The sequence below is a fragment of the Lepidothrix coronata genome, unplaced genomic scaffold, assembly GCF_001604755.1.
Source record: "Lepidothrix coronata isolate B3197 unplaced genomic scaffold, Lepidothrix_coronata-1.0 Scaffold8, whole genome shotgun sequence".
NCBI classification, from domain to species: Eukaryota; Metazoa; Chordata; class Aves; order Passeriformes; family Pipridae; genus Lepidothrix; species Lepidothrix coronata.
Window position 1 is genome coordinate 9,845,154 of NW_016690188.1, and position 14,632 is coordinate 9,859,785.

A 14,632-nucleotide genomic window follows, 5' to 3' on the forward strand; every position below is an offset into this window, starting at 1 on the left:
CACAAAAGTTATTAATTTAGTCTGTAGACATAGTAAAATACCTTCTCCTCCTCCTGTCTGTTTTAGGGCTTGTCTTTTCAAGTTGTCATGTTTCAATATCAAGCTCTTTTGACAGAGGGGTGTTTAGAGCTTGTTCATGCAACTGCTGGTTGGTGCACAGTTGAGAAGGTGGTAGCACAGGGCTGTGCTGCTTGTCTGTGGTCACCGTCCTGGCTCCTCTCTGCTAGGTGTTCATTTGCTGATACTGCAGTGGACTGTGAATTCCATATTTGCATTACTCCTGTGCCTTCCCCAAAGTACCAGAGTATTTGGTTTGGTAATTTCTTGACTTTGTGTTTATTCCTCTCCTCCAGAATCCCCTGTAATCAGCCCTTCAAGCTCATCACCTTTATTTCCCCATAAAAGTCACTAATATATCAGGGAAAGTAGGAGTTAAAATAGGAAGAGTCAAAACCAAAATGGTTCCGTGTTCAAGACATGTGCCAACTTCACCTTTCTGCCACTGAAATGCTGCATCCAGTCTCTCAGCTATTGAGCTTGAAATTTCCTGGGCCAGGGCATCACATTCAGCCTTGCCTATACAGATGTGCCTTGGTGTCAGTGTTCAGTAAATATCCACAGTTGCTTTTAGAATGTGTTGCAGCACTGAACTTGGTGGGAATAGAGGCTTCCCTTTTCATCATATGGGCTAACTTCTGTGAGTTGGCCCTTAAAGAATTGATTTGATGTGCTGTTGCCGTTTGAATGTGCTGTTGTTATTACACTTCTCATTAGCAGCAACATTTTTGGTAGTTCACATTCCTTTTTTTTTTTTTTTTTTTGAAACACTGCAGCCTTCCAGATACACTCCTGTCAGTTTGGATAACAAGCCACTGCCTATCTGTTCTCACCATGACCGTGTCCTGTGCTGCCACATGTTCCTGGAGTGTTCTCTCACTATTGATTGTATATCTTGGCAACTTTGCATTCATGCAAACATTCCCTTAAGTTACACTTTTTTACGTAAAAGCTTGAAAGCTACACTACCTCACCTGCTTAATCTAATAAGCCAAAACTACTTGTTTCAGCTAAAGACCAGAGGTATTTGGGAAGCTTCTTCATAAAGTGCCCTCTGTTCGTTGACTTCCTTTTTCTCTCTTTCTAAACTTCTGTAATAACATTCCTTTATTTACTTAATCTGAATGGTCCTTGGGGCAGCCATAGCGTGATACCACCAGCAGGAAGCCAAAGTGTATTTTTTGAAGGGATTGAAAAAATTCTCTTGTGGACAGAGAGAATATTAGAATGGAAATCAGCTGAGCAAGAAGAGCCAGCTGAGAGGAGCAGTACTTTCTCACTTGAAAGGACTGAGTCAATACAAAGACCAGGTAGTTTCTTCACTTGAGTGATATCAAAGCTGAAGCATTTTGTATGAAAGCTGTTTTCATTATTAAGTACAGAATTAATATTTTCTGTTTCCTCATCTAAAGTGGTTAAGACTATTTCTCTGTGTGTCTGATATTTTGTATTAAAGATGGCCCAGAGATTTAATTTGGGAAATGGAGCTGTCATGAAATACAATTTGATGACAGCAGAGAAATTAGTATTGGATGAAGAATGTACTGAATGCGGCGTCACAGGTGATCACAAAGGACCCTCAAACTCTCACCAAAAACTGCAGTTTGTGTCATTATGTATTGAAGGACCTGTTTTCCACCTTAAACGTGTGAAAATCTCAAATCCAGTCAAAACAGGATGCAATTGGAGAACAATTAAATTGGTCAAATTTAATTTTCATTTTTGTAATTTGGCATGTAGCTGTGATGCAGATTGGCAGGGCAAAAAGGCATTGAAGCAGAGACATCCCTGTGAATCGTGGACAGAGCTAGTTCCTGTAGAAGCAAACAGTTATTTCTGTACCCGTAGAAGCTCAGTGATGCACAGCACAGATCCAAAGCTTTGAACACTTACCCTCTTGGTTAGCTTACAGGGATGAAGATGCAGAGTATGCAGTGCAAGAGAGAATGGGAAATTTGAATGAACTGTGGCTCATCCTCTGCCTGATCCACCATCCTCTGCTCTTCCTGAAGCCAGTGTTTCACCTCTTGTTTGTGGTCAGAGTTCCTTCCATCAGTGTCCATTTAATTTAGCCTGATGGAGTAGCAAGTTGGAAAGATTAAATAGAATTATCCCACACAGCTGGTCTATTTTTAATGAACTTAATGGAGTGGAGAGTAATCTCTGAGGGGTTGCAACCCATATGATATAATTCTGCCTTTTGCTTATGGTGCATGCTGCATAGAATCAGGCCACACATGACTGATGGTAAAATGCCATTTATCAGAGTTTCCAAGCTCTGCTTGTGTGCCAGAAAGAATGGGATAACAAAGTATTTCAGATGAGAGCTCTTGCATGGGTGTCTTGGGCACATCAGCAGAGGTATTTTGCAGAGGTATTTAGTAGGCAATTTTTACTTTTAACCAAATTAGAAAGTAAATCTTGGGTGACAGTTGTGAAAACTTGGTACATGAAGCTGCTCCTTGAAAACAACAAAACAAAGAAATTACTTTTATTGCTCCTAGAGAATATAGCCAGCATGTAATCGATGTTGTCAGTGTATCAATGCCTTCTGAATGCAGTTGGCACCAATGCACCAAATAAAATCTGTGTGGGGAAAAATTGGAAAAAGCCCAGAGGATGTGAAGGGAGAGACAGACAGACCAATGTGTGAAATGAGTGTGTTTTAGGGTGGCTGGGAACCAGGAAAAGGAAATGAGGTGGCACTTGAGGACTGATTGAAAGTTGGTTGGGATTCTTTTTTGCTTCAAATGAATTTGAAACTTTGTAGTAGTTTAAAATTTATCAAATACAACCTGTCCTAATATGAAATGCCCGCTCAAGAAGAAAAATGATCTAACAATGCAGAATTTGAAGCATGCAACAGAGATGGTTTAGGTAAATTCTTAGGCAGGCACTGTTACTGACAGCCTTCCAGTGTTTTTCAGGGCACCAAGATACACAGGGGATACTTAATTGGAAATGGAAACTTAGTTCAGTGAGAGGTCTCTTAGCTGAGAAACACATAGTAATTTAATTTGACCTTAGGATTTTTTATCAGTTTTAACGTGAGATCAAAATTGTCCTTTTGTTATTAAGGTGTCAATGAACTCCTGAGTGAACCAACAGTTCCCTGTCACAACTCTTCTTGGGGATACTCCAAGTTACACTTTCAGAGAATTCAGAAGATGCAATTTAAATAATGTTATCATTATTGTTATAGTTCAATTCCCTAGATGGGGTGAATTTGCTTTGTAAATAGATGATGTCTTGAAAAAAATCACTAGGGTCTGTTCACTTTTACAGAAAAAAACTTAATTTCACGGAGAGAAGAATTTTAAGGAATATCATCCTCTGTGTATCAATATATGAACACTGTTTTTAGAAAAAATTTTTGTTGTCTAATAATTTTTGAGTTATTTTTTCTCCTTCTGTCATCCATGTAATAAGCTATTTAAAGTGAACCTGATCCCACTAAAAGGATTATTGATAATGAGATCTAGTTGAGAGACAATTACAAGGTTGGCAGAAATAACAGGATAAGAGGATAACTGTTGAGTCCTCCTTTTAAGTCTCTTGGTGTTTTGTTCCCAAGTTGACATGTGGTAAGACTTTGACCAAACCATACGACTCATATAATTGTCCAATCTAAACAGCAAATGCATTTCTTCACGATGGCTCCTTGACCAGTGACGTAAATAAGGAAGCTGAGAGTGAAAAGCCAGGACAACTTTTTTTTTAAAAAAGAACTTTCTTGTAACTCCTCTGGGAGCATGGTACCAGGTTGAAAGCCTACACTTAGTTCTACAATCTATTCCTGAAATTTCTTAGCCAGGTTTTTGTTTTTATAAACTTTCTAATGCAGTGGTTCAAGATGCTGTGATAAATGGCCAGCAGTTGGTCTGCAGGGTCACGTGAAAAAGAAGAGCCTGTGTAGTTTGCTTCTGAAGTGTTTCCATTTGAGAGTTTCTGATAGGAGTGTTTGGGTGTTTTATGGGCATTTGGCAGGCTGCACTGGTTCTGTGGTCGTAAATGCTCAGCTGCTGTAATTAGGACTGGGTTTAATAGGAAGAAGAAATAGAGCATTTTTATCAATGCTTTTATAACCAGTTCTTACATAAATTTCTAGGTTATTTTTCTTAGATAGCATCAGCCTCTTTCCTTTTTTCCCTTTTCAAGTTCTTTAAAATTTCATCTTTTATGGGCTCTGTTATCATTACTGTCTAACATTTAACAAGATGTCACTCTCTGACATCTTGTCTTACTGCTCTATATGGGCTCTTTTCCTCCCTTTTATAGCTCTCCGCCTTTACAGTGTAGATGCTGAAGAGAAAAGACAAACGTGATACAATCTAGGGAAAGTGGTTTCCTGTTTTTCTACATGCTGTCTCATTACTCCTAATGTAACTCAAACTTCTCTTCAGTAAAATTTCTGCCCTTGCTACTTACAGGTTAGTTTTCCTGCCAGAGGCACCCTTGGGTCCTTTGCTGCAAAGCCCTTGTGCTCGTGCTTTTTATGAGTTAAACTAATCCCATGTTTCTTGTGGTCAGGTATTTTTTCAAGTATTCTCTCCAGTTACATTTCCATCATAGGCATGTTTGAACACTTACTGTAATATTCTACTTGCTGACAGTTTTGTATGTCTATGGACCTGAGAGGATACAAGCTGAGGATCCATATGGGAACACCAGAGAAAATGAAAATGGAGATTAACTTTTAAAGAATTAATACAGAAATCTGGAAAGCAAAGGTAAAACATACTTCATGGGATAGGTAGATTTTTTTTTTCCCCCCCCACATTTCACTTACCAAAACAGAAACATTATCTACAGAGAAAAATGTTCTTTAACGTAAAATTGAGAAACTGTATTTCTGGGCTGCAATGCTAACTAGCAGGACTACACCCTTAAGTAGCATGGAAAGTTCCTGCTGATCATTTCTGAAAGTGATGTAATCAAGCAGCTGCACCAGTATTCACTCAGCAAAGGGAACCTGAGGCTCTTTTCTCAAAGCTTTAAAGCTTTCCTAAAACCTAAAATAAGCTATTAAGCCAGGATGTAGTTGAAACATGGATGTCTTGGTGAGGCTGAGTGGAAGACTGAGCATGAAGAATGTGCTGATCTGCCCAAGATGCGTTGGTTGATTGTTAACTTTCAGCGTGTGATTTCACCAAGACAAACTGTTACTTGTGAGTAGATGCATGTTTTCATGATGTGCGTGCTGTCAAATGTATTCTTCCTAGTCAGAGATTTATTTTGTATGGCATGCTATGAGTTTTTCCTCTTGACTTCCATCTGTTTCCTTGTCTTTCATTTTAGTATTTCATGTTTCCTTCCCAGCTTAGTAGTTTCCCTTTTGTTACTTTTGTTACTTTCTGAAGGTTATGTGCAGAGATACACATATATGAGCCTACTTGTGCAGAGATATGTTCATTGGAATACACCTATAGCTACATGATAATATGTTATGCTTTTTTAGTAAAGTACATGTGATTTGTGCAATGACTTCTCAGAAATACCTAACCCTGTAAAGCAACATTCATCATTAGTTGCTTTTGGAAGTCTGTTTCAGGAAATGGCAGATGTCCTGTTTTTTGTCTTTAACAGTTGTCTTTCCAGTATTTAGAGATTTCCCTTTGATTCCTGCTGGGAATTATATTAATGCACCATTGTATATACAATAATTATATATTAATATTATTAAAGGGAAAATTAATTGTGGCTTTGACCTCATAGTAGGGCTCTCTTATTTTTACAGAGTTCAGGGTTTCAGCTGAAAACGTCCCAAGAAAAATAATAGCCACAGTGACAGTTTGCTGTTGTGTGGTGCATATTGTCCATTAGAAGAGTATGCATGGCATTAAGTATCCTAATAGCTTTATTTCAGAACATAAGCTTGTGTGAACAAAAGGAAATAGCCTGCCTTGCCTTTCCACGCCTGATTAGTTTTTGCAAACAAATATCGCATATTGAAGATGATGATGAATTGACACTAACAGCAGCCCTAAATCATCAGATAAATAGAGGCAATATTCTGGATAGCTTGTTCTGTAGGTACAGAATTTGTTTTCTAAAACAGTCATCCCTTTTCCCTTTAGAAAGCACTTGTGTAAGAGTCACATCTTGAAAATTAACTGTGAAGAGTATTTTTCTGTGTGAATTGTTAAAAACCTGACAATGCCACCTGTGCTCTGAACCCTTCAGGAACATGGGGAAAAGATATCTTTGTTTAAGTACAGTTCCTTATCTTAGTAAAACCCAGACAGGAACATCAAGAACACTATAAACCAAATTAGTTTTGCATAGCTTGAATAAGGCTTTTCCATAAACAGAAGGGCTAAAAAGATGATAACTATGAAAGAGTTCCAAGTACAGGTACATATTCTGTAGGTTCATCACTGAGATTTCTAGGTGAGGGTGTATCAGTTTCCCATTTGCTTGCCTCCTGATTGCCTGGATTTCCTCTGCTGAGCGAGTGCCTGGGCAGTGGGTGACACCTCTCCCAGGACACTGCAGAATGGTTGCCAGTGCTTCCCTGGGCTGGGACTCCCCACTGAGGATGTGTGCTGGAACTGGTGTCCATCAGCATTCATTTCTTATCAGAGATGAGACATAGAAGCTGGCAGCAACCTTCATGTGGCCTTTGGCACTTCCAGGTATGTGCAGGGAGATATGTCTTCATAGTCATCAGCCCCTCAGTTTTATCCAGGCACAGGTGCAATCTTGATGCTTGAGCACTCGTGGTGTGCCTGGTAACATTCCCATTTTCTCTGGAGGGATCAGAAGAGCATTTGCTTGGTATATCCTTCACCAGGTCATCTCCAGCTGGCCTAATAGACCTTGATTTTTGGATCCTTATCACCAAAGTAGAATCTGGAGTGCAGAATCAGTAAAAGAAGCAGAGTAGTGATTCCATAGACTGACTGAGTAATGGTCTGAGAAAAAATGTCCCATTCTCACATGTTCCATGGCAGCTTTGCAGTGGTGTACTTTCCCAGGGCAAGATTTTCCTGAAGATAGAAAAAGTATTATGCCAGGCATGGGAAAAGTGTCAGCTGAAGACATTTTGAATAAAAAAGCTTTTTCAGAACTTCCAAACAATTATGGTCAGATGTTAACATTTCTTTAAGGATCCAGAGAAGTGCACAGATCCTCAAAGAGATAGGAATGGCTCAGAAAAATGATTGTACTATCACATATTTAAGCTCAACAATAAATGAGAAGTGTTTGACAAAATGTTTAATTGTAATTAATGGTATGTTGTAAAACACAAAAGTAACAGATAAATGTGATGTAATTATAAATAAACAAACAAAAAACCCTTCCACAACCATTGCCTACCCACCACCTGTTTAAAATTAGGAAAATGTAGAAATACTAAAAAATGGAGAGATACTAGAAAAATAGAAAACATCAGAAAGTTCTGTATATATCATCAGATACATCTGTATGTTGACATCATAAGATAATGTCATCAACAGCCCCTCGACTGAAATTTTAAAATCTGTCTTGTGTAATTGAAGTTATTGGACAGCAGGAATGATTGTTTCCTCCCCAAGAGTTTTCCTGATATTTTTTGTAAGCGATGTTAGAATGGAGATAGTGATGGTACCATTCCTCTGCCCCAGCAGCATGGCTGTTGGCTATCAGTTATTCAATTAGTGGAGTTCTCCTTCCAGGGAGAAAATATGTGTTTGATAGAACATGCATGACCATAACCTTGCTAAGGGCGTGTACACTGACAGTCCCAGCTCGGATTTTGGCAACAGCCGTGTACTGAAGGAAATTATTGGGTTCTCTGTTATTTTCATCACAGTGAAAAATTAAATGGTGAGTCCTGTGCTTGTTAGTTTAAAAACATTTCAAAATATCAAGCAAAAATGCAGACTTTCAGATGGAGTTAAGTAAAAGTCAAGCTTTCTCTGGAAAAATATTCCTTCACATTTTTTTTACCCTCTGTAGTTAAACTGCATTATTTAAGGACTAACCTAGCCAGAAACTACGTAAAAGGGTCAAGAGGTTTCCATTATGATTTGCTTAACCTTTTTCTATAGACCCCTTCTGTCAGGCTGTTGGTTTTCTATAAGCCCTCTACAATGGTTTGAGAGACAAGGGAAGTTCATATTACATTTCTCACTACCGACCCAGCAGACAGTAGCTACTTCTGCTGTGCCATTTGGTTCAGCAATTCCTGGCAAATTTGACAAATTAGGTAGCCACTGTGACAAAGTGATTGTTGTGGGAGGCAAGCATGGCTCATCCTTTCCCAGAGACTCACTGCTCAGTGGGCGAGCAGATAAAGTTGTGCTGCTCTACAACCCTTATGTTGACAATCTTTTTCATGTTTCAGCTCTGAATATTTCTACTCTTGGGTAAAAGGGAGTCTTCTAAACTTTTGTCCCTGTTTTGTCTCCCCAGTCACTTGTGCCCCTCTCTGGCACCTCCCTTCTCTACCAGCTGTTTAACATCCCTGCACTTTCCAGATTGCTTTTCCCGTTCCCACATCTATGCTCTTTTCAGTCTATGTTCTCCACCAGCCACCTCCCTCATATGCATAAACTGAAGCAAAGAACATTAGCTGTTCAGTGTAGTGATAGGAGTTAATAACCTGGGCTGTCATACAATTAATCTTCTCTATCTTGATACATTTTGGATGCAGGGCAAATTTAATTAGATGTTTGTGTGGTGCCCAGCACTGTGACACTGCTTCCTGATTAGAAGCCCCAAGGTACTACTACAGTACAAGTAGGTTATTAATCTTGCTCTTATTTGGTATCACAGAGAAACCCCTCCTTAAAAATATAAAAGTGGTTAAAGATTTTCAAAATAAAACATCCAGATTTATTCAGGAATGTTATTAAAAAATGGGGAAAGGGTGAAGCACTTACTACAATTTGTCTTAATGTGCTTCTTGTCTTGGTGCTATGGCAGCAATTAAAAGTCAGGTTGGGTTTTGGTTTTGTTTTGAGATTTTTATTTTATATTTGTTTGTTTACTTTGATTCTGGTAAAGTTCCCTAAATGAAATTTCAGGTGAGCAGTTCTTTTTTTTTAACCATTTGTAACAGTGCTGGAGAGATATGGAATTTATGGAAGTTGAGAAGCTGAATGTGTACCCTGCTTATATAGATGTGGATAATCCACAAGATTACTTGCTCACACAAGGAAGATTTCTGTGGACCCATCTGCCATTCTTCTCAGAAAAGCATAAACTTTGATTTTCTCTAGAGACTGAACAGATACATCTTTAAACAGAGAAGAAAGCTGAGAATATAGAGTAGCAGCCTTAAGATGCTCAATGGAGTTGTTTTTATTTAGGAACATAGGGTTGGAAAGGACCTCTTGGGTTGCTTTTAAAAAAGTCAAAGTCGTAATCATACAATTCTTGATAAACAGTCTCTGCTGAAATCAAACCAAGCTGTTCTTTTTGAGTTAAATAGCTGACTCCCAGTGCAGAATGGGACAGCTGTTTATTGGAGAAAATATATTAGATTAGAAATAGCCTTTGCATCCCAAGAGCTGTACACAATTTCGGATTAAGCCGCTTGCCAGACTGCTGACTGTAGTGCCTACCATAGTATGCAATTGTTAGGGTGGGAGCATGGGAAAGCAAAAGGAGGATGAAAAGGTGTCTCCTTTTTTCTGAACAGAAAAAAAAAAAGTGCCTCTTTTTTTCTTAACAGTCCAATTGATAGAAGGTTTGCAGCTGTCTGCGTCTTCTGTGTTTGTATCACATACTGTGTCCCATTTAAATGCTCTACTGTATGAGGGGGTTAGCAAGCTTCTGGGGAGGACACCGGTCAGTGGTCAGATGTGGTCATCCTCGATCCTTCAAGACATGCAAAAGAAATGAGCTCTTTAATAATCTGTAAAATATTTAATCTTATACACATCTTATGCTCCACTGTCACTTAGAACATACATCTCTTTGCTAGCTAGCTTTTCCCTTTTTCTCTCCTCCTTCTTCTGTCTTTGCTACTCATTCTGTGCCCTCTTTGTTTTTTCTTTTATTCAAAGTTCTTTTCTTCTTTATTTTTATTTAATTAAAGATGCAGCAGTTAGAGTAAAGGGAACAGAAAGTAAGAGAGTATTAAAGCAAGAGGTCAACATGAATAAATGTAGCAATTGCCTTCAAATAATATTTGGTGCAATCTTAGGAACAAGAAAACTAAGAAAAAGAGATCTGTCCTAGAGCTATGTGAATAGGGTAAATATAGGAAGATATTAAAACTGCCCTAGAACTAGGTGCATAGGTTAAGTGTAGTAAATATATGCAATTCTGTTACCTTTCACTCTAAGCATTAATGAATTTTTTCCAGCTGTGCTTAAACTGCTTTATACTTGTTCTTCATAAAATTCATCTGCACGAATGTTCTTAAAGTGACTTTGAAAGCTGTGTGTGTTGTTGTTCACAAGAAAAATACAAATTAAATTAATTGGTGACAATGAACCTGTTCTGGGAGTTTGTCCCGGCATTCTGGACACAGAGACTGTCACGAGTTTCTCAGGCCTCACCCAACCCATGTCCACTGTGAAGGTAGCAAATGTTACATACAGTAGATGTATATGTATGTATGTCACTGATCCAGAAAGAAAATTCTAGGTAAGTCTCCTCATTTTTCTGTCATGTGCATCTCTGTATTATCAAACAGGTAAAAATAAGTGTTGGATTTTGTGCTTATTTATGCTGGTATAATATTTGGGCCAGCTCCTTTGGGATAAACTGCACAAAATCCTTCCATGCAGTTCTGACAGAAATTGCAAAGGCATCTTAACACACAGCCATTTTGATTTTGTGTAGCCAGAATAGTGTGAAGAAGCAGAAAGTAGTGGGCTGAGACCCCCATTATGTTCTGGGATCTGTGTGCTCTTGCTGTGGGGCAGCTGTGATACAAACCTGACCTTCTCCCTGTTCCTCTGGCTGAAGCTGTATTCCTCTACAAATGGAGCATTTTCAAAAAAACATCCAAACTGTCTGACAGGTGAAGTGGTATTTCTTGAGATGATGGAGCTGCCCAGGTACATCAACGGTGTAAAAGGAGCAGCTGAACAAGGTAGGAAAAAACCAACCCCTGGCAGCCAGGCAGGCCAGCTTGACTGTACCTGCTGTTCCTTTGTCTTTTGTCATACAATGCTTTGCAGCTTCACGCTGCTGTGATATCGTTTTTGAATCAATTTCTTTAAAGAAAATCTTTACAGTGGAAGGAGGGGTGGGCAGAGGGGGCAGGGATCGCTTTGCTGGCTGCAAGCTGTGTTTAAAAGGTCAGTGGCTCCTGTCGCTGTGCTGGCCAGTTGCTAGGCTGCTGTGGATTTTTGTGCTCCTTTCCCCGGCAAAGGAGACCTCGTGATGAGGTGCAAGGTTATAGCCATGCCTTTTATATTAAACTTACCTGCTCCTTTCTGCTCGCTTAGCAGACCAAGTAAGGGAGATGCTCTCAGGAGCACTTTGAGCACTTTTTGTTTTCTTTCCAGGGTTCTCAGCAGCAGCTGCTGAAGTAACTGATATGTTATTTATCCTACCATATTAACCCTAATATATTATCTTGGGGTAACAGAGCCAATGTTTAGTGAGCTGTCAGGGCACATTGGGTAACTAAGGCTTTCTTAGGGATCAGCAGAATATGTTGCCATCTTCTCCCCACTTGCATCTTCTTTGAACTCACAACAAAGCACAATTTTAATGCTTCAGTGAAAATATCTAGCAAAGGTTGCAAAGTACAGATCTCTTTCATGGGATTGTCTTTTAACCTTGCTTTTTTTTTTAGCTGTCTCACACAGCAGGAACTTTTCATGCATATCTGAGATGTGTTATAATAGCAGTCAGCACTGCCAGAGGGCATCAGGCCTTATAGTACTGAAAGTGGAGCAGATATGCAAAAAGAGTCTTAAGAAAGGTTAAGAAAAAGATGCAACATGAGAGAAAACTGAAGTTTGGGAAGGGGGAGGACATGACTGCTCAGACAAAGTGTGCTTTCTGCTTGTTCAGCTTCACTTGCAGAGTCCACAATCTGGTCTATCCACGATAAAAATAATTAGAAAACAGTAAACAAATGAAGTTTTCTAACCTCAGAATGAAATTGTCAGGTTGACGTAATAAGTGGTTTTAGACATGTGCAGCAGGAAGAAAGGTAATTATTTAACTTGCCTATTAGTTTAGTGGCTGTGAACGGCACAGTACTCCTTGAAGTGAGAGGGAAGTCAAGGAGTTGAGATTTGCACTGATCTGCTGTAGGGAGGCTGAGTGGCCGATTTCTGTGTTGGCCAGGCACTTCTTATAATATCATTGTTTTCAGTTGCTTGTAACCTCATTAAATGTTTGCTGTTTGTGCGTATGTTGGCAGGCAGGGTTCTGGGAAAATAACAGCAAGTAACCATGTAAGCAAATAGCTAATCTATGTTTGCTTAGCCTGATATGTCATCAAATTCTTCCCAAGCACGTTAATGTACAGCTAAAATGCAAACTAGGGCCTCAATCCCCATCTGAAGCTTGCCTGGGAAGCTGGACCAGAGATCTAGGCTGAGGCTGTGGCACCCAGCTACTGCTGTTTGTGCATTAAAATTAGTTAGGTCTCTTTATGTGGAGATTGTTGCCTCCTCTGAAAATTTTTGTGTATATTTCTGCTTATTGAATGGTTACTGTTATCCCTTCTGGCATTCCTGGAAGTTCCTCCTCCACCCTTAATAATCACAACTTGAAAAAAAACCTTCATTCCTCTAGAAGGGGCAATGAAGGATACTGCTCAGATCCAAAATAAGAAACTTAGCCTTGCCAAGACCCTGCAAAAGTGCTGCAGAGGTATGTCTGAATTGCTCAGGATCCCTCCGTGGTTATCACGTGCTTATACAAACTCCACCCAACTACATTACTTGTGATTGACAGGAAACCCCTGAGCTAAATAATTTGAACTTTATGAGTGCCCTGTTAATTCAGGTGGCTGTCGTGGATTCTTATGGGCTATTCAGTCATCCAGGTATTTGAACATAACGTATTAAATTTGCAATAGTGCAATAAATCCACCTTTGAGGCTGTTAGTATTAGATGCAAAATGTAGTAGTCACATGGCGCAAAGCACTGGTACTGGCTCTGCTTGTTCAAGTGAATTTGGCAGGATAAGTTAATGGCAGACTTCACTGGCAAATTGGGGTATAATCTGTTCATGCCACTCTGGCTTCATGCTAGATTAGATAGCAGCGGGGTTTTTTTGTGGCTAGGTTAGACCCAGACACTCACAAAAGCGTTGAATTTTGTTTTCCATCTAAGTAGACAGGGGTGTGGTGGTGGTTTGCATCAAACTGTGCTACTTCATGATCTGGTCATTCACTGATCCAACATGAAGAATCATGTAACCACTGCCTTAGCCATTAGATAACTTGTTGATCCAGTGTGTGCACATATTTCATAAGGCAGTTGTTGCTTGAAGCGGTATGGAAAGGGATGTATAATTGACTCTATCAGTTAAAAATAAAAAACCAGTCATTAGTTCATGTCAGCTTACTCGAAACGTAACATAAACCCTGCAAAATTGTCTGTTGCCTGGGTAGAATCAGCACATGAGAAATATGGTCTGCTTACAGATTAGCAGTGTGGGCTGGAAGGCAAACACACAAGGTGTGTCTTTTGTGTCATGTGCCTGGCATCTAAATTCTGACTGCAGACATTTTCAGCCTCCCTCAGATTTTGTGAATAGTGCTATATTTGCCTACAAACATGCTTTCTCATTTTACTGCATTGGCCAATCTGTTGTCCCTTTTTTCCTCAATTTGCTTGTGTTTGTGTCAGAAGTTTGTTTCAGAGTATAATGGAGAGGAAAGCAGGGTGCAGGTACACACTGTCACTGCTGTATGTTTGCCCTGAAGCAAATTACGTAAGGTAAAAAAATGTGACGTTTTGCTTGAAATGTAAAGTTCAAGGCTTGTGAAGAGGGTACTGATGTCCTGCTGGTCGTGTGGGCACCTGTAGAGTCTTCTCAGAAAGCTCTATCAGGTGCTTTGGCATTTTTTGCTGTATCTTAGAAGGTTGTGTCAGAAATGGCAAACTGTCCTGGTCTCCATTCCAGAGCTTTCATTGATCTTTTATGTACATGAGTCCTAGTAATTGAATACATTGAAGATGAGGTTTGAAATCATAAACTCATTTGGGTTTAATTTGCTTTGTGTGATTTTTCTAATCAGCTGTAGGACTGAACTTGTGAAGACTGCATCCAGCTGGGACCCTTTAAACTCACTTAGGAGCCTTTATCCATGAGATAGCACATTTTTTTTCTTACAAAAGCTCTTGTATTCTTGTTTGATCTTTTTGAGCTAGTGTGACCATTGATATGTAATCCAAACTGTAGCTATTTCACGTGTCCCATCTGAGATGTGGCCTTTTCTTCATACAAAGAGGGAATGGTTTCCATAATCAGGCAGAGCAGAGTACTATATATGTCTCCCCAAAGAGCCACGGAAGTGAGAAGCAAAGCAGGTCATTAGAGTTTTTCTTTTTACCATACCTGAGCTCTCTTCTGGTTCATTAGTGTGGGTTATATTGTAGTAGCACTTCATGCTGAAGTGAAAATCACTATTGTGCTAGTCTCCATATAAACACAGAGAACAAC

The 14,632-nt window shown here is 39.4% G+C and overlaps 1 protein-coding gene across 5 annotated transcripts in view; it reads left to right on the forward strand.

Annotated features, from left to right (window-relative positions):
• SLC16A12 (solute carrier family 16 member 12) overlaps positions 1 to 14,632 on the forward strand; it is a 36,412-nt gene that overhangs the window by 6,869 nt on the left and 14,911 nt on the right. The window contains exon 1 of one of the 5 annotated variants that reach the window (XM_017840069.1): positions 11,066 to 11,089. The exons of the other annotated variants lie outside the window; for them this stretch is intronic. The gene's annotated coding sequence lies outside the window, so the exon portion shown is untranslated. Of the gene's footprint in view, positions 1 to 11,065; positions 11,090 to 14,632 lie in introns of those variants that run through there. 5 annotated transcript variants of the gene reach the window in all.